Source organism: Pseudophryne corroboree, chromosome 6, assembly GCF_028390025.1.
Source record: "Pseudophryne corroboree isolate aPseCor3 chromosome 6, aPseCor3.hap2, whole genome shotgun sequence".
Classification (NCBI taxonomy): domain Eukaryota; kingdom Metazoa; phylum Chordata; class Amphibia; order Anura; family Myobatrachidae; genus Pseudophryne; species Pseudophryne corroboree.
In genome coordinates, this window is record NC_086449.1 from 385,259,814 (window position 1) to 385,280,482 (window position 20,669).

The window sequence follows — 20,669 nt, forward strand, 5'->3', positions numbered from 1 at the left end:
GGAACTTTGTTAGCAGTTGGGCAAAACCATGTGCACTGCAGGTGTGGCAGATATAACATTTGCAGAGAGAGTTAGATTTGGATGGGTTATTTTGTTTCTGTGCAGGGTAAATACTGGCTGCTTTATTTTTACACAGTAATTTAGATTTCAGTTTGAACATACCACACTCAAATCTAAATCTCTCTGCAAATGTTACATCTGCCCCCCCTGCAGTGCACATGGTTTTGCCCAACTGCTAACAAATTTGCTGCTGCGATCAACTCTGAATTACCCCCATAGTGTATAAAACAAAAATAAAGGCTTTCCACAATCCTGGTGCTGATGAAGCAGTCAGAGTAGTGCCACAACTAGAGAATGTCACAACATTTTTGATCAAACATACAAAAAGAAAGCTAGAATGGCTCATGTCTAGGTGCTGATATATAAATATCAAGTATTATTGAAAGTGAATATATGTAATACATCCATTTTTCATAAAGTCCATATTAGTGTCCAATCCTATTCTACTTTCCTTTCTTAGGAGCTTGATCCAACAGTCCTGATCATGGAATGAAAAAACATATAAAAGCACAAATGTGTAATTCAGTCTGTCAGTTGTAGTACAGTTTAGAATTTCACCCCAAATGGTATGTAAATAGATGGGAAGGTTCTAGTTAACAACGTACCCAAACTCACATTTTAAAGAGTGATATCATGCACATCAATATTTCTTTGGCAAGGGAGTAAGTAACAACACCACCAGCAATCATCTCACTTATGAATGTGTATCCCAAGGATGGGAGAGCATAGCTCACTTGCATTTGGTGCAAGTATGGTATAAAAGTTTCTTTAACATACAGGATAGCTTCCAGGATAGATAAGCATACCCCACTCATGATAGAGATGATGATTCACACACATAAAGGTATCTTTGGTCTAAGGGTACCCACAAAATGTTTCCAATGTAACTATCCTTTTGTCCACATAATGTACTACATAAAAAAATATTTTAAAATATATAAAATTGATTCCAAATGAGATAAAAAATGTTCCCAAACAACAGGGTTCCCTTTTATCTTATACTAGCTGTTCTACCCATTCTTTGCTTGGGAGTTTCTGATTTTCACGGTTGTAAATATAAATGAGTGTTAAAAATTTGGTAAATCTATATACAGTAGATAGAAGTTTGAGACATCTTATTATAAGTAAATATTAATCCATGGTTCGCGGCAACACCCGAGGAGCACCCATAGCAGATACGCGAGAAAGTGACAGGACCATTTTTGTAGTTAAAGAAATATTACACACTGTTCGTTTAGGCAATATTGTACCCTTTCCTCATCCCCTGGCAACATGGAGCCCCCACAGGGAACCATGACAAGGCATCAGCATTTCTATTACTCTTCCCAAGTCGATCTAGGATTGTATATTATCGACCCACTAGCTGTCCACCAGTTGAACAATATATTAAAAGTCTAACATGTCTAATATGTCTAATATGTAGAGTCTATTGTACAGTTGAAATGTGCAGTATGAACTCATATGTGTAATGTTTGTAATGTATGCTATGTTTTCCCCCCTTATTATGCTATGTATTCCCCCTCCATGTTTATGCTTGGCGATGCATTGTACCGCAAAAAATTCCTAGTGTAAGTGAGAATACCTGGCCAATAATGCTGATTCTGATATGAACATTTTGCCAATCTAGCCACCCAACATTGCTCCAATGTGATAAATTTAGCAGCCTCTAAATATACCAAAGGGCTGTTATCTGTGAAGATGTCCACATGAGACCAATAATTCTGTAAACTCCTCCATTACAGCCCACACCACAGCCAATAGTTCCTACTTAAAGGAGCTATAGTTGTCCGAATTCCTCTCTGTCTCTCACAGACTCCAACTAGCATATGCAAGTACCTGAGTGAGTACCGCTCCATAGAAACATAGAAACATAGAATTTGTCGGCAGATAAGAACCACTTGGCCCATCTAGTCTGCCCCTTTTTTTATATATTATTTTTATCTCTAACCTTATTTGATCCTTGTTTCTTTGTAAGGATATCCTTATGTCTATCCCATGCATGTTTAAATTGCTCTACTGTCTTACCCTCTACCACCTCTGATGGGAGGCTATTCCACTTGTCCACTACCCTTTCTGTGAAATAATTTTTCCGCAAATTTTCCCTGAACCTCCCCCCCTCCAGTCTCAGTGCATGTCCTCGTGTCCTATTGCTTCTCTTCATTTGGAGAATGTTTCCCTCCTGGACTTTGTTAAAACCCTTGATATATTTGAAAGTTTCTATCATGTCCCCCCTTTCCCTTCTCTGCTCCAAACTATACATATTGAGATTTCTTAGTCTTTATGGGTATGTTTTGTATGTAGGCCATGCACCATTTTAGTTGCCCTCCTTTGTACAGTTTCTAATGTATTAATATGCTTTTGAAGATATGGCCTCCAGAACTGAATACAGTATTCTAGATGAGGCCGTACCAATGACCTATACAGTGGCATTATTACTTCTTTCTTTCTGCTGCTGATTCCTCTCCCAATGCAGCCAAGCATCTGAGTAGCCTTCCTCATTGCCTTGTTACTTTGCTTACCTGCCTTTAAGTCATCTGAAATAGTGACTCCTAGATCCCTTTCCTCCTCAGTAGTTTCCAGTATAGTGCCATTAATACTGTATTTAGCTTTAGGATTTTTGAGACCCAAGTGCATGATTTTGCATTTTTTGGCATTAAACTGTAATAGCCAGACTCTTGACCATTCCTCTAGTCTACCTAGATCCTCAATCATTTGTTTTACCCCACCTGGTGTGTCTACCCTGTTGCATACCTTTGTGTCATCTGCAAAAAGGCATACTTTCCCTTTAATGCCATTTGCAATGTCACCAATAAAGATATTAAAAAGCACTGGTCCAAGTACAGATCCCTGGGGTACTCCACTGGTAACATTTCCCTCCTGTGAATGCACTCCATTTACCACAACTCTCTGTTTTCTATCCTTCAACCAAGATCTTATCCATTCAATAATCCTAATATCCAATCCCAAACTTTCAAGTTTATTTAGCAGTCTGCGATGTGGAACTGTGTCAAAAGCCTTACTAAAGTCTAGATAAGCTATATCCATGGCTCCACCTTTATCCATCACTTTAGTCACACAATCAAAAAAGTCAATAAGATTTGTTTGACATGATCTCCCCCCAGTGAATCCATGCTGTTTGGGATCCAGTAAATTGCCGGATTTGAGATAATCTACAACTCTTTCTTTTAAGAGTGTTTCCATCAATTTCCCTACTACTGATGTAAGACTCACTGGTCTGTAGTTGTTTGCCTCTTCCTTGCTTCCACTTTTGTGCAGTGGGACTACGTTTGCTCTTTTCCAGTCCCCTGGAATTACTCCTGTAGCTAATGACTGGTTGAAAAAATTCCTAACAGTTTTGATACAAAGGTCTGTTGCCTTCAATATTGCACATTTTCATTTTTCCCACCTCTCCTGCACTGTTTCCAAGTTCCTCCACTCTGCCAAAGAATCGCTTACACATTTTCGCATCCCTACAAAATCAGCCTTCCTAAAATCCAACACCTTTGTTTTTGTATGGGACGAGTCAGTCTCTGTCTTAATGCTGAACCATACTGCTTGATGATCACTGGATCCTAGGTTTTCACCCACTTTTACGTCCGATAATCTGTCTCCATTTGTAAGTATTAAGTCTAATATTGCGTCTTTCCGAGTGGGCTCCCTCACCAATTGGTGGAGGGATGCTCCCTGAAGGGAATTTAAAATGTTCCTACTTCTAGTGGAACTAGCAACAGACACCCCCCAGTTTACATCAGGAAGATTAAAGTCTCCCATGATTATTAACTCTCCTTTTAATGCCATTTTAGTTATGTCCTGCAATAGGTTCTTGTCAAGTTCCTCTTCCTGACCTGGTGGCCTGTATATCACGCCAATACGAATAATCAACTTTTCCCCTGTTTCTATGGTCACCCAAAGGGCCTCAGTTCTTTCTTCAATACTTTGTATTAATGTAGTATTTATGGCATTTTTTGCATACATTGCTACCCCTCCTCCGATTTTTCCAATTCTGTCCTTCCTAAATAAAGTATATCCCGGTATAGCTATGTCCCAGTCATGATTTTCATTGTACCATGACTCTGTAATTGCCACAATGTCTAGATCATCCCTTGTCATTATTGCAGTTAGTTCTGGGATTTTATTTCCTAAGCTCCTAGCATTTGCACACATAGCTTTTAGAGTTTTGTTTGTGCTTTTTCTGTTCCTAGCTATGTTCTTCTCTCTGCCTATTTTTATTTGGTTTTGATCTGAATTATCTTCTGCTGCTGTGGATATGCTTCCTATTCCCTTTGCCTGCAGAAACAATACCTCTGTGTTGGGGGAGCAGATTTCTTTATTCCTGTTTGGTTCACTGCCCCCCTTTGTTAGTTTAAATAGTTCTTGATGAAGCATCCAAACTGTTCAGTTAGTATTCTTGTTCCCCTTGAAGATGGGTGCAGACCGTCACTTTTGTATAAGCTCCTATCTTGCCAGATGGTGTGACTGTGGCCTATAAATCCAAATCTCTCCTCATTGCACCATGTCCTTAGCCAAACATTGAAGTTTCTGATGCAATGAGTTCTGTCTTCCCCTCTGTGTACTGGCAATACTTCTGAAAAAGATACAGTGGTTGGCACCTGCTTCAGAGCAGTCCCTAACTTCCTAAATTCATCTTTTACAGCCATGAGTTCAGCATTTGCCAGGTCATTTGTCCCTAGGTGGACAATGACATCCACCTCCCCATCTTTTCTTGCTGCCTTTACAATTCTTAGCATGCGCTCTTTATCCCTTGGAGCTGTAGCTCCAGGTAAGCACCTTACTTGTTTCTCTACTTCATTTGCATTTCCCAGATGTATTCCTCTAATAATGGAATCTCCCAAGAGAAGTGCAGTCCTTTTTGGAGATGCAATTTTCCTGTTCCATTTCCTGTTCCTATAGTTGGTAGAAGTCCCCATATCCTCCTGTTCTGTAGTGCCTCTATTAGTTGTATCTTCCAGCCCTGCAAGAGTAGCATACGAGTTACTCTTGCAGGGCTGGAAGATACAACTAATAGAGGCACTACAGAACAGGATGATATGGGGACTTCTACCAACTATAGGAACAGGAAATGTTCCTAAGTCTTGTAAGCTTCTGTCTGTGTACAAGATGAAAGATTTCTCAAGGTCTGCATAGCCCAGAAATGATGCTTCAGTGAGAGCTGTCTTCAAGTGCACAAACACTGCTACCTGAGATTCTTCCCACTCCACCACCTGAGTCTTATTGGTAGTGACTACCCCCCTGAGCAAAGCATCTAGGGGCTCAGCGATTTTGTCAAAACCCTTGATGAATTGTCTATAATAGCCAACTAGACCCAGGAATGCATGCAACTCTGTAACAGTTGTGAGCATCTTCCATTCCTGTACTGCCGCAGTATTACCAGGCATAGGACATACTCCATCATAAGACACGTCATGACCCAAGTACTCTCAACTGGATTTCAGTAGATGTGGTAAGCCCAAATGGCATGCAACAAAACTCAAACAGTCCCATGGGCATAATGAAAGCTGTTTTACTTGATCCTGCATGGCATTAAGCACCTGCCAGTAGCCCCTGGCCATATGTAAGGTGGAAAAGAACCTGGTATTACCTAAGGCTGCCAACAATTCCTTGATCCGAGGTAGGGGATAGGCATCCCAGACAGTACAACTGTTCTGCTCCCCCTAATCCATGCAGAAATGGATAGTACCATTTTTCATCCTCACTAACACAATGGGAGCAGTCCAAGGACTCTTGCTTTCACGTATTATTTTCACCTCCTGGTAAAGCTTCAGGGGAATAGACCAATATCTCTCGCAAATAGGTAGGGTGTCTCCCTTAAGAAACTCATGCTGGAGATCTTCGGTATACCTGAAGTCTTCTTCATGTTGAAAGAGAGGCCAGATGTTATGGAAATAACAGAAGGCTGTTATATTGTAGTTGATCACATTCATGTAGCCAGATATCCATCTGCTGTCTTACAATTGTGCCATTCCATTCTGCACTAGGCTCTTCTTCCTCCTCAACTTTTACTGACCTCACGCTGCACTGCTGTATTACACATAGCAGGAGAAGCGGCCAGCGCAGCTCCACTCTCCAACAGACACCTCGGGACTTCAACAGCCAGTAAGTAAGATGGAGCAGGTGGGGGAACAAGGGGGTGGGGCATCAGTCATGTGTAGCATAAAAATATATAGGGGACCCCCACAAGTTTGTTGCCCAGGGGCCCCCACAGCCCTTAATCCAGCCCTGGCTCTAATACAGGACTTATGGCAAGTCATGTTAATGCACTTCTTTAAGTATAGAGAATTTAAGGAGCTCAGACAAGTTGCTTCATTAACAGAACTCCTCATGAAGTGTTCTTTAATTATGAAAGTGGGGTTATCTGGAATAAGTATATTATATTATAGGGGCCAAACGCCAAGAACACATTACCCCTGTATTACCCAAAGTCAGCTTTTTCATGTGTTTTAGTACTTTTTACACTTTTGTTTCACACTTTTTCTCTAGCTTTTCATATCTCTACTGGCCATTAAACTTACTTTTGCAACCCAAAAGAGCTGAGCAAGATTGCACTGCAATATAATGTGAAAAGAGTTTTATGACAGAAGAGGCCATTTTGTAGAGGCGCAAAGTTATGGTGGTGCCTTGGCTTTCCCATTGCACCTAATGCTATCTAGCACTGAGTCAATTTGATATGGTTAAAGCCATTTAATTCTGCTGTCCAGGGCAGCTATCAGAAATTGAGGGGTCCAGTACAGATGAAACAGGCAGGACCCCTGGCCTCTAACCTAGTGGAAGCAGAGATGGCACATGGAGTTTTGGTGCACAGAGCAAGCACATACTATGGCACCATCCCACAATACTAATATTTGTTTCATAATGAGGTTATAGACAATGGTAACCCTTAACAGTGAGAAAATGTCAAAGTGATTTATTAAAGAAAAAATTGTGATTGCCTGTCACTTTTAGGTGTATGTGTATTAATTATGTGGTGATGAACACAATCTTGCAGCTTTATGTCCATGCTACCTCTGATTGGTAACTACTACGAGGCTGATGGCAGAGTTGGAGATGACAAAGGGGAAGGGGGTTTAATGAACACACAGGGAGAGGTGGTCACAGGGACACAAAGGAAGGAGGGTCAAAGACACACATGGTGGGGGTTTCAGACACACATGAGGTCTAGGGTCAGAGGCACACATGGATAGTGATGGGGCAAAAGGCACACCTGGGCGGAGATAAGTACAGAGGCACCGATGGATAACTTGATTATGGCTCTTGTACATGAAATAAAGCAGATAGGCAGAGAAGAAAAGTTGGGTGCAGTAAATAGGATGAGCTAGCTCGGCAAACAGCTGCTATAATAAGAAGTCTCTATCAGGGACATTAAAAGAAAACATTAACAGTAGTGATGTTTTAACATTGGTCATAATGTTTGGTCCATAACATTGGTTTAGGGACACCAGTTTCTGGATATCATGTAGCTAGTGCAGTCTATGAAAAGACTAAAGCTGCTTTTGTTGCTATGGGTCACTACTCCACTTTATCACTCTCGAAGGTTTGATACATCTCTCCAAGATGTCAGCATGTAAAGAAGAAGCAGTTCATAGATGTTGTACCTTGGTACTACCTTTACTTCATTGTCAAATACTAAACAAAACAAATATATCTTGATCAGATTTAAAACTGCCATCTCTGCTGACCAGTTTCTGTAAATAGCCAATGGCTTAATATGGTATATAACTGAAAAATCTGAAAAACAGGGCTTGTTAGAGTCTTTGGATTATTCTGATACATGTTATTGTGTTTAGTTTATTTAGATAATGGCATTCTATTGTCTTAACTAGAGATTAATGGATTAAAATAACCTTAGTCCAACACATACAAGTATTACTGTACATTCACATGGCATAATGTCTATATCAATCGAGGCACTGTAGGTAAACGAACACATTATTAGGATGATATAGCTATGACAGGACAATGTAAAAAACAGGCAGCTAGAACACACAACAATATATCTCTTGACTTTAATTGATCAATAAATTAGATTGGATAATGAAATGAATGCATGATTTTCATTATGATTACTTAAGGGCATATGAGACAGTATAGAAAGAAAAGCTATCATGCAATACCAAGTTATTACTTTACCGAAAGAACATTGATGAACTGATGTAAATTTATTGTTGCAATAAATTTTCTAACAATGATGTCTGACAGGGCAGAGCCAAGAGAGGGAATACAACATTCCGAATGGTTCCGATTGTACTTACTATAAAAAAAGTAAATAAAGCAAAAGTTACATTTATATATTTAATACTAGAAGTTTACCAAACAATGTAACTTACAATGTAACTTACATTTTTGGACCATCAGTGAAGAATTGAATCTTTATGCAAAAACGTAAACATGCTTGGATTCCCTTCTTAAGTGACTACAACACCAGCAATTTTTTTTAAAGGGTTTGCAGTTATTTCTATATTGTGGGCTCATTGTTTGTAAGCTATGCATTTCTATACAGGATGTATACCTCAATATCTATGTTTTTGTATATCATTGACTTCCATCCTCTTACAGTATACAGTACCTGAGTGATGAATGGTCTGAGGACAGTAATGGTAAAATAGTTGCAACATAATTAGAATTGGATGCACCACAATACATACCTTTTAAGAAGCATACTTCTTACTGGTACTGCAAAACTGTTGCAAAGATACACAATGATAAGGATGATGACTATGAGCAACACAATTTACCTGCTTCTGATTGGGTGATTAGGTGATTAGGTGTGTATCTGCCCCTCCAGTTCACAGTACTTTAATTATTAGAAAAACAGCAATATGTTTGGTTATATACAGTATATGTTTGCATACATTACATCATATGTTCATTTGTACTACTACAAGAAACAAGATTCCTACTGTAACTTGTTAAAGGGGAAAATAAAATATGCAGAAATGTTTGCAATGAAGTATATTTAATTTGGATTATGTAACTTTCGCATTTATTAATAACTGTTCATATTTTCTGTTTCCATCAGAAGTGGGCCTGTTTGGCCCAATTCTTTGGTGAACTCTTTTGATTTCAAATGCAAGATACTGAAATTAATCATATTTACTAATCTGTTATTAACCTAGCCCTTACAACTTGAAAATCTCTTCTCTACTGTAGTGTTGCTTGCTCAGATGCCATGTCACCAAGGGATCTATCTAATTCATTTACTTTTCTAATTAATTCCTCAAAGTCATCTTTTAAATTAGAACAGTGTCATTGCAGCAGAATTGTACTACAAAGTGTAAATTAGCTAAAAACATAACAGACCATTTTCTGTTCATATGGAATTGTAAAAATACAATCTTTCAAATCTCATTAGCACATGTCTACCAATGCATAATGTGTTAAAGTTGCAGGATGTTGAGGATTCCATCTTTCAGGATTTGCAAATGTAGTCAACAACGTGAAAGTCTTGAAGAGTTAAATATTGCAATCAAGTTTTTGACAATTTCTTTCCTTGTAATTCCTTAGAACTTCCATCTGTTGTAGACAAGCTGATGCGTGAATTGTTTGACAAGGAAAGCTATCATGTCCCCTCGGGTCTACCTTAGGCACTGTGTCAATCTGCAGAGCCTGGACCAAAAGGATTAGAAAAATTACTATGACATCTGAAGACCCAGACAATTGCTAAAAAAGTTGTGCATTACCTTAGGCTTTGAGCTCTGCATGTGTCTGCAGTAGACTGTGCTAACGTTGGTTCTTGTTCTTTGACTAATTTTAAATGTAAAATCTTAGTGATGTCTTGCATGGCATGCAGCAAATTGAAATCTTCCCTTAAGGTATATTTAATTAGAATTTTATAGCTATGTCCAGATGCATAATATCATCAGGATTGCACAGATCAATAGGTAGTCCTTATGACCTGTAGGTGTATCAATTTAACCTTGCAAGAGTTTCCTCTGTTCCAATGATTGCTAGTCATATAAAATGTTTATTGGTCTCTGGGATACATCTTTCCAGGTGTCTGTATACTGGAATCACTACTAGAAAAAATGTTTCATTTTGCAAAATGACACAAGGGTGATAAAATATGTTAATTTTAATGAGCACCCAAATTCTAAAGTACCAAAAACTGTGAAAGTAAAAGTCAGTAGATTTAAAAGTGTCAGTCAAATATATACATTCAGTATTCTGTGAAATGTGTGGATAGTATAATTATAGGCTCTAATATTCACCTATATATTCATATTTAATATCAAAGAATAAGTAATCCAGGAAATATTTTTTACATCTCAAGCCAATTGTATTTGTTTATATGTTTCTTTGTCTGAGAGTCAAATAAGTCTATTGGGAAAACTATTTTTGAATTTAAAATATAATGTACAGTAAGTGATAACTGCAGTGAGGTGTTACATAGGCATGCGCAGCACATTTTATTAGGGGTTACACGACTGGGTTGGCATGCCTAGCACCGCCTACTGGGCGTGCCTAGCACCATGTATTAGCAGTCAATGCCTTCAGAAATATAGAGATACAGTGTATAGTCAGAGAAAGGCTTCGGCACTCACAGGTCTTGTAATCCATATGCAGGTTATATACTGGTCCACCTCACCTTAGAAGGACACTCTAATTCATATACAGGTCAATGTTTCATTTTATGACATACAATTTTGTATGTCCTGACAAAATTGAATGTAATAAAATGAAACGTTGACCTGTACATACATATATATATATATATATATATATACACACACACACACACACACATACATACATATGGGTGGTCTTCTGTTTGCCGGCGGTCGGGCTCCCGGCGCTCAGTATACCGGCGCCGGGAGCCCGACAGCCGGCATACCGACACTTATTTTCCCTCGTGGGGGTCCACGACCCCCATAGAGGGAGAATAAAATAGTGTGGCGCGCGTAGCGCGCCACCGTGCCCGTAGCGTGGCGAGCGCAGCGAGCCCGCAAGGGGCTCATTTGCGCTCGCCAAGCTGTCGGTAAGCCGGCGGTCGGGCTCCCGGCGCCGGGATGCTGGTCGCCGGGAGCCCGACCGCCGGCCAGCCGTAGTGAACCCCATACATATATATACACACACACACATATATAGATAGATGGAAAGATAGTTAGATACAGTAGATCGATCGATCGATCGGTATGATAGATAGATAGATAGATAGATAGATAGATAGATAGATAAATAGATACAGTCCAACAGGGGGCCCTCTGCAGACTTCTATATATAGTGAAGAATAATACATTTATTGAACATACTCAACTTGCACAGGTTATTTCCCAAACGTTTTCGGTCCACACAGGACCTTCCATTTGGGAAATAACCTGTGCAAATTGAGTATCATTTTATACAGAATTTTATCCCCCCACCCCCCGGCTGACCTGGACCCCTCTCAGTCTTTCTCCTGGTGCACACAGACGCGCTGACTTCACACCGCGCAATCGGATCATGACGGCGGGTGGGCTGGGCCATGTGGCTAGCCACCTACCCAGAACAATGAGTCTGGCTGACGGTGCAGCAGGGGAGGTGACTGTGGAACAGCTTGGGCAGCAATGCAGGTGATCCAATCATTGCTATCAGTGTGCTGCTGTAGTAGCACTGCTACAACAGCAGCACACAAACAGTGAGGATCGGATTGCAGGTGTGACGTGCGGGGGTGCCGGACATTAGGGGGTGCCAGACATTAGGTGGTGCCTGTGTGCACCAGGCACCCCTGTGCGCATGCCTATACACAGTTATGGAGTGTTGCACAGTTATGGGGCTGGATGTAATGTTAGGTGAGTTGGCCAAAGGTGTGGGTTGCTATCCGAATTTGAACTTTTTTTTAAAGTGGCACTCATTTACAAGGCAAAACCATGCCTTGTAAATGCGACTTTAAAAAAAGTCTGAGTTCGGACGGCAACCCACACCTCCAGCCAACTCGGGTGCATTACATCAGGCCCATGGAGTGTATAATACTGTAAAGTACTTAACGATTATTGAGCCTGTTCATTCGCTAGTGGCAAACAGTATTACTATAACCATTAAATATTACTTCATGTATTTCAATTTACAGTCCTCCTGGTGCACATAGTAACACATTCTGTCATATTTCCAAACTGTCCCCCATATCTTTGCATACTGTATAAAATTGGAATATTTGCATAAACTCTGTATGCACACCTACAAAGTACTTATGTTTGCATTTTTGTTTTCTGCAATCTGATGTGATGCTATGATCTATGGCTGTGTACAAACCAGTGCAAACAGACGTGTCCTATTGCTTTGTTGCTGTGTTGTGCAGAGTACAGTATAGTAGCAGCACCATGCCACTTTCAGTCACACCCACCAGTGGCCCCATTGACTTTAATGGATAGAGGGAGCATGAATACACACTTGACACATCTGTATATTGTAATGTTATATTTAGAATGGCCCAAAAATGCCACACAAAGAGAGAACCTGCCAAGATCCATCTGACTCGGAATTGGCTTAGTATATGCAAAAATATGTAAAAATGCTTCTGCATGCTAAAACTATTTGTAAAAAGATGTCCGACTCAGGATCAACCCCACTGTGAGTCAACTCCAAGGGTTTTGTTGATCTCAAATATACAGTACTACACTAATTCCACCTTAATTAATTACAAAATATGTGGGCATGACCGGTAGATATTACTATATGGGATTGTTCTTGTAAATTTCCTGACTAAGCATAATAATTCCTTTTTTTAGATATGGGTTATGCAATTATCATCACTTACTCTGAACTGTATATATTAAAATGTATTCAAAAAGAGTATTGAAAAAAATCAGCATACATGAGATCGTGGGGATTGTTATGTTCTGAAGAATACCTAAATTTTACAAAATTTAAATGTTGCCAATTATGACATACACATTAATGTGCCTAATTGTCCTGTCAATCATTGCTCAGAATCAGTTCAAGGGAATTAATCTTGAAGATGAATCTATGGTCACCACATAAAAAATATTATTGAACCCTATGAAGAACAGTTTAGAAGTAGCAGTCATGTGTATAAGAAAGACGTCACTGTACATGAGTACAATGTCCAACCCCTAAAAGAGCTCATTGGGTGACCAGATCTATCAGCTAGGAATCCAGGATACTGGTTGATCAGCTGTAGCTGGGACAAGTGGAATGTACACCAGATCTGGAGATCCGCTGTGCACAGAGCCGGATCTCCACACACTGACCATATGCAGGCTGCTATAGTTTTCTCCCAGTAAGGTATAATTCTTGTCTTCCTATTTTCTCTGTATTCCCATCAGCGCTTGGTGCATGAAGCCAAAAGCAGATGTGGAACTAACGCAGGCATGGCCAGACCATAGGGGGGACGGGCCACGGCGGCTGCGGGACATCACACGCAGCCGCTGCGACCCAGGGCACTGAAGAGGTTCTTCCGGCCAGCCACAGGAGCTGTGCTGGCCAGGAGTAACTCTTGAGATGCAAAAGCATCGCCGCTGTGCGATGCTTTTGCTTTTCTGTGGGGGGCGGCACTGACATGTGGGGCGGACTAACTCTGTGCTGTGCGTCCCCCCCCCCCCCCCGCATGTCTAGGTGCCTGATCATAGCTGTGCTAAAGTTAGCACAGCTACGATCAACTCGGATTGACCCCCATAGATCTGGGTACACAGTATGTGATGTGTGTACCCGGCCAATGCTACATGCAATGGGAGCCGGCATTGGCAAGTGCAGACATACATGCCGATACCAGGGGCAATGGAGTGATGGTGGCGGTCTTCTGCTGGCCCTGCAGCAGGTCTGACCAAAAAATATCACTGACAACCACGGATGTGTGCAAATAGAGCATACACACTTATCAATGTGGCCAATATGGACGATATATTTGCCGATATATCTGTGTGTAGCCAGCTTAAAGGAGAAAAACAGATGTTAGCAGAAGTGGCCTTGAAGTGGCCTTTTCCATTTAACCACTTGTCTGTACTTTTGAGTAAGTACTTTCTTAAATGGAATATCACTGTATATGGTGTTGAATGTAGTGATATTCTCATCTCTTATGCCCAATGACAGTCTCATTTTGTCCTTCTCTGCAAACTGAATATGGAGCATAAAGCTGGGTACACACTATGCCATGCGTGTACCCAGCTGATACTATATTCGACTGGTGCCAACATCGGCAAGTGCATACTTACCTGTACATGCTGATTCATTATCCAATGTCTATGAGACAAATAAAGAACAGCAGTAATTATAACATTTTAGCTGTGAATTTTTTCCTACTGAACACTATCCTTTATCACTGGGATGATTATACTATACACTAATACTGGTTACAAAATGATTTAATGAAAGTGGTTGCAATTAACAGGTCAAATTATTTTGGCATTAGCTAAATATGATTGATATACCTTTATTTTCAGTGTCATTATGATTATATGTTTAAAAGTTTGAACGATTTATTATCTGCTGTCACGAGATCGTTGGTTCAGCATAGAGTTAGTAAGATATGACAATCAGTGTCAGTGAAGTTTTTATCTGTGACTGTTTTGGGCATCAGTATGCAGAACAAGGTTGCTATTTTGTCTAACATTCAGGTGTCTGTTATTTTGATGCAGCTGAACACAATGGGGAAATAACCTCTGTTTTAAATATTGTTTTACAATCACTAAGCTGTTCTTTCGGATAAAGCTGGACATACTGTAATATAGACAATATTTTTATTTAACTAAGTCTTTATAATACTGTTAATGTGACCATACTGCATATGTGCTGATACCCTGGTGAGTGGTGTTACTACAATGCCCTTATGGAAAAAAAGTTAAATATCACTGGTCTACAGCCAAAATGCTTCCGGAGGAGCAAATGTCATTTTATTTTTTTTGTACTAATTCTGGTAACTCATAATGATAACGAAGGTTAAAATTTTTCATTAGCTCTATTTTTCAAGACAAAATACACTACAGCTATTTAGCTGCACAGTGAGTCAACAATTACATTGGGTTATGCAGCACATATGAAAAAAACTTATGACAACATACCGCGGTTGTTGAGGTATATAAACTATGGCGAACATCAGTTACTGCTCTGTGGTGATTTAAAGGTTGTTGATCTTGTGATGGGCTTGCAGAGTTGATATACAAAATGATGCTGTTTTCTATGTGAATGGGACAGTCATGCAAGAAAATCTGACTATGTCAACAGAGACTGGAAACTGCCACAAGCCTGGGAAGAAAAGTGTTCAGCATCTAGCACTTGTTGTATAAGTCAAGATTTTCTTACCACCCTTGCACATAAAACGGAGCCTGATGAAGAACTTTGTCAAAGCCATGGACAAAACAGATCAGGCTTTCAAGTACCTAACTTCAAAAGTTCCCAGATTAAGTGATGCTAAGATAAAGGAAGGTGGTCCTCAGATTCATAAACTTCTTAGAGATAGTGTATTTAAATCTGCACTGCATAACAAGGAGAAGGCTGCATGGGAAACATCCAAGTTCTTGGGAATAAAAAGGCAGCAAACTACAAGGAGTTGGTAGAAAACCTCATGAAGGCATATAAATGCATTGGATGTAACATGTCACTCAAGATTCATGTTTTGGATTCACATGTAGATTTATTTCCATTGAACTGTGGAGCAATAAGTGACGAGCATGGTGAGCTGTTTCACCAATATATTTCATCCATGGAGAAACAGTACCAAGGCAAATGTTTCCTTTAATGCCTACAAGCGAGAACCAAAAAGTGTAGAGTAGACACTGATTAACGACTAAAATCTTCTATGTACTCCATAAATGCACCATATATATATTGCATCTTTGAAACATTAGCCAGTTAGCAAATTTTAATTATTATATTTGATTTTAGCACATCAAAATAAAAAAGAAATAATGATTTCATCTCAGAAGCAGACAATTTTTTAAAAATGTTTACTAGTGTATTTTCATGTTGTATGTTGTTAGATTTTAATAGTATACTGCTCTCACCCAGAGAGTTTCTTTCCTTTGTTTCTGTGCTTGATCTACAAAAAAGTCTAACATTGATATGAATCGCATGTCATTACTGCTGAGTGCGCCTCTGGCTCTGAGTATGACTGAATTAGTGTTATGCTCCTAAATCGTCTCATCCCATGCGGTCACACCAATCTACTGGGTCTTGAGCTGACCCTGGGTTTAACAGATTAATAGTTATAAATACATTTTCTCTCACAAATTACTCTTTAGTTTTCTACATGAATTAATTTAAACAATTTCATAATTTGTACTATATTGATACTTTTTAAGTTAAATATTGCTATACTTTGCTCTGAGATCAACTAATTGTTCATACCAAGTGCTCTTTTTATATATACATTTTTTTATTTTTAATAATGGCGCTCAGGATGGAGCAGGGAGCACTGCTGGTACTTAAACTTCTGAAGGTCCTGTGGCCAGAGAAGTGTCTGCCAGGCCAAGAAAGTAGGTAAAATGGGCTAGTACAATGATACAAGTTACAGATAGGACTATTAAACATACCAGTGATTAAGATAGAAAGACCTTTGTTTCTTGGGAAAAGAAAAAGGTGTTTAAACAACAATAAAAATAGTACTGTTCATAATTCATTATTTGATAAATCTGCACATTTTGTAATCTGTTGTATAAAACTGTAAAATGAAGCAGAATAATGGTGCACAATTGTACATTGTTGCATAGTATCCAAGGCTATTGCATTTAATATATGGCCATTAAGTATCTGGGAGTGGTACGAAATATAGTTGACAATTGGTACGAAACCATTACTTCAGCTGGTGCATTATAATATATTATTATATATGCACCGCTTAATACAGAATACAGGTTGAACCCGATGGGCATTTTGCCTCTTTTCAACCTCATTAACTATGTTACTATGTAGATGGAAAAAATGTGTAAACAGACTGGAACCGTGGTCACTGGCTGTTTACTACCTGGCGCTTTAATTGAATTTAATAATAAATTCTTCTCTAGCTACAAAATGAACACAGTTTGCTAAGCTGTATAGGAACAATAGATATATATATAAAAAAACACTGCGCTTATAGAAGGGAGACAAAACAATTTGATTGTCTTTCTCTGAGTGCAGTGATTTTTTCTATATATCTATTGTTGCATAGATGTACATGTAATTCAAAGTGTACAGTATATATATTTTATTTGTCATGAGGGGATGGGATCGATATATCAGCAGTCACCATCCAAATGGTTAGAATGCCCACAGTGGCATCCTGACAGAATCCCAACCCTTACCTTAACCCAGTGGTTCCCAAACTGTGTGCCTAGGCACCCTGGGGTTCCTCAAGACACTTGCAGGGGTGCCTTGGATTGGTGGTCCAGGACCAATTTAAATTATTTCTGATCAATGTAATAGGCAAAACCAATGCTGGTGGCTGTCAATCATAAAATATGTGGACAAACAGAAGCAATTTCTGTCCCTCACCACACAATTGAACCTAAGGATGACATATAAACACAATTCACTTCATTTAATATTTATTCTAAATCTCTCAATAAAAAACTTTTGGCCTAGAGTGCCATGAAAAAAATTCTGATACTCTAGGGTGCCGTGATTCAAAAACGTTTGGGAACCACTGCCTTAACCCTAATCCTCACGCAGTCTAGCCCTAACCCACCTCTCTTGTAGCCTAACCGTAACCTTCCCCTTCTGCAGCCTAACCTTAACCCCCCCCATAGCTTAAGCCTTACCCTCCCCCTAGTAATTAACCCTATCCCTAACCCCTTTACTTATCCTTGAATTCTGACAGTTGGGATTTTACTGCTGGGATATTAACTACGTGTGTAAAAGAATACGTTTTAAAAAAAATGCCCTAGCTGTCTGTTACAATGGACACTTCCTCATATTTGTCATGTTTTCTCAAAGGTTTTTTTCTTTTTAAACTAGTGTGCTGCAAATATTTGCTAAGGGGCTTTTTGTTAATATAACAGTTACATCACGCAGTTTGTGCCTTTTTTTAAGTAATGGGCCTATCCATCATTAGTGGTCGCTGGACATTCATTAACTGAAAACTAAAAGTTTTTAGAGTTAGATTGTGGGAATTAATGTTATCTTCAGATCCATTTGCCTCCCCCTGCACTCTGTGTGGGCATGCATGAATTCAAATTATAGTAGTGCACTTACATGCAAGGGATAAGGGGACACCTGCTTTCCAATAATGAATTGCTCCAGTACTTTTATGTCAACAACGTCAACTCATGGCGAGTTGAATTCTTAATTAATGGGCAGGATTCATAATAAATAGGCCCTAAAATTCAATACAAATAACACCAAGTTCTGTGTGAACACACATTTCTTATTGAAACACAAATAAAGTGGACAGTGCGCACAGCGAATGCAGCTGGTAGTACAGATTCCTATAGAGGTTCCTCAGCCCTTCACCAGCATAAAATGCACACAAAATGGGAAATACCTCTCCACCAGTGCTTTTAAATAACATGGCATACTGTTACACTCCTAATTGGAAACAATGGGGGTAATTCAGTCCTGATCACTGCTGTGCATTTTCGCACAGCGGTCGATCAGGTCCAAACTGCGCATGCGTATGCACCACAATGGGCAGGCACAGGTACAAAGCGGACCACCGCTCAGCGATGGGTTTGTGTGATGGATCCTTTCGCACCGGCAATCGCAAGGATATTGACAGGAAAAAAAGAGTTTGTGGGTGTCAACTTACCGTTTTCAGGGAGTGTCTGGAAAAATGCAGGAGTGTCAATTCATTTGCAAAGAGGGTTCCTGGCGTCAATTCCGGTCCCGGACAGGCTGATGTGACCAGTCCACAGTGGCTGAGTAAGTCCTGGGATGCGCAGAGACTGCACAAAATCAGTTTGTGCAGCTCTGCTACACATGCGATTACACACTTGCACAGATAAAATACACTCCCCGGTGGGCGGCGACTATGCGAACGCAGGACTGCAAAAATCAGTTAGCGAGCGATCAGGTCTGAATTACCCCCACTGTTCCTTAAAATCTATAGAATTATTGTGAGACACTTGCACAGCTAAAATACACTCCGCCTGTAGGCAGTGACTATCTGATTGCAGCAGTGCAAAAATAGCTTGCTAGCGATCAGGTCTGAATTAGGCCCAATGTTCTCAGAGGCTGGCTGGCAAATTTTAGTCAGGGGAGCATGTCTGAAGCACTGGCCAATGAGTTGCAGCTCATCCTTAAATAACCCCATAGAAAGTACCTATTTTTCAAACCCCATGGTGGTAATCCCTGTTCTGGTGGTAGCACTATCCACAGATGTATGACCAGAACACAAAAGAGAAACCAAAGGTTTCCCCAGCATGTTGTCCAGCTGAATGAGAACAACAGGGTGTGCACTGTTGTGGTAGACATACTTGACCATGCATCATTGAGGCCTGGCCAGCACTTCTGACTTGCTTGACAACCACCTAGCCTATTCTCTTACTTTTCTATGCTGCAGACCTATTCAACCTGTAAAATACTTACCTAGCCAATTGGGACAATGCACCAAAATGGGACTGTCCAGCAGAAATCATTATAATTGAGAGGTATGCGGTCCATGTGCATAGGTGGATGCAGCTAATTCTGCACAACAAGCACCAATTTGGGGGCATGCAGGCAGGCATGTGGAAACAGACATTGGTGCATATACAATATTGTATAGTGATAGGAACACAAAGGTTATAATGACGTCAAAAGATGCACAGGACAAAGGGGGGGGGCAGAGGTGCACACATCAAGCGGGTGACCAGAAATGCAGTCAGAGGCATCATTTTTACTTGGTACTTGCTGGCAACACTGAATAAATCATAAATCAGATTATTAAGAAAAGGGTACTTCTATGTAAGATCACCAATGATTGTGTACAGAAATCAGATCTGGTTTATTTTTATTTTTTTTCTTCTATAAGCAGATTGACAGTCACCAACAGATTGAATGTGGTGGCAAAGAAAGGAATGTGTATATTGATTACTGGAAACATAGATATTATGCCCTGTTGTGCTTAAGACTGATTAACAGGTGTGGCTGGTTGCAGCCTCCATGACTGGAGGATCAATACACTGTTAGTAATGACACGCCAGCTACATTAAATCCTGGTAAGCAGTCCAATTGCTGCCGGCAGCTGGCCCAAAAATAATCAAAGAGGATCAGACAGGAAGACATATCCGGCAGCGGATTGGGATGGAAAACCTGCCTGGGAAATTTATGGAAGAAGCCCTAAGGGGGGCAGGGTCTATTGAGGTGGTCCGGTCTGTCGAGGGAGGCAGGTTCCCTCCTCATACAGTACGGCCTGATTCATAGTTGTCCGCAGTTGCGGCCTTCCTTGCATCTTTTGCTGCAGTTGCACCTGTGACTTGCTAATTCCACTACAATGCTCTACCCTGGAGTTCATCCATGCTTCCAAATGTGCAAGACTGACACGCCCAATGTGTCTACAGATGCTGCATTTATGCTTTGTGATATTAACAAATAAACCCCACCTTTTTCAAGATGAGTCTCTACCTAACATGGGCTAAAGATCTAGGCACTTAATGAGTACCAAACTGGTCTAATTACATATAAAATAATTGTATGATAAATTGAATAATACACTTTCAGTAAGGGACTTACACCTTAAAAAAGTATCATAGATTAAAATCTGCTGA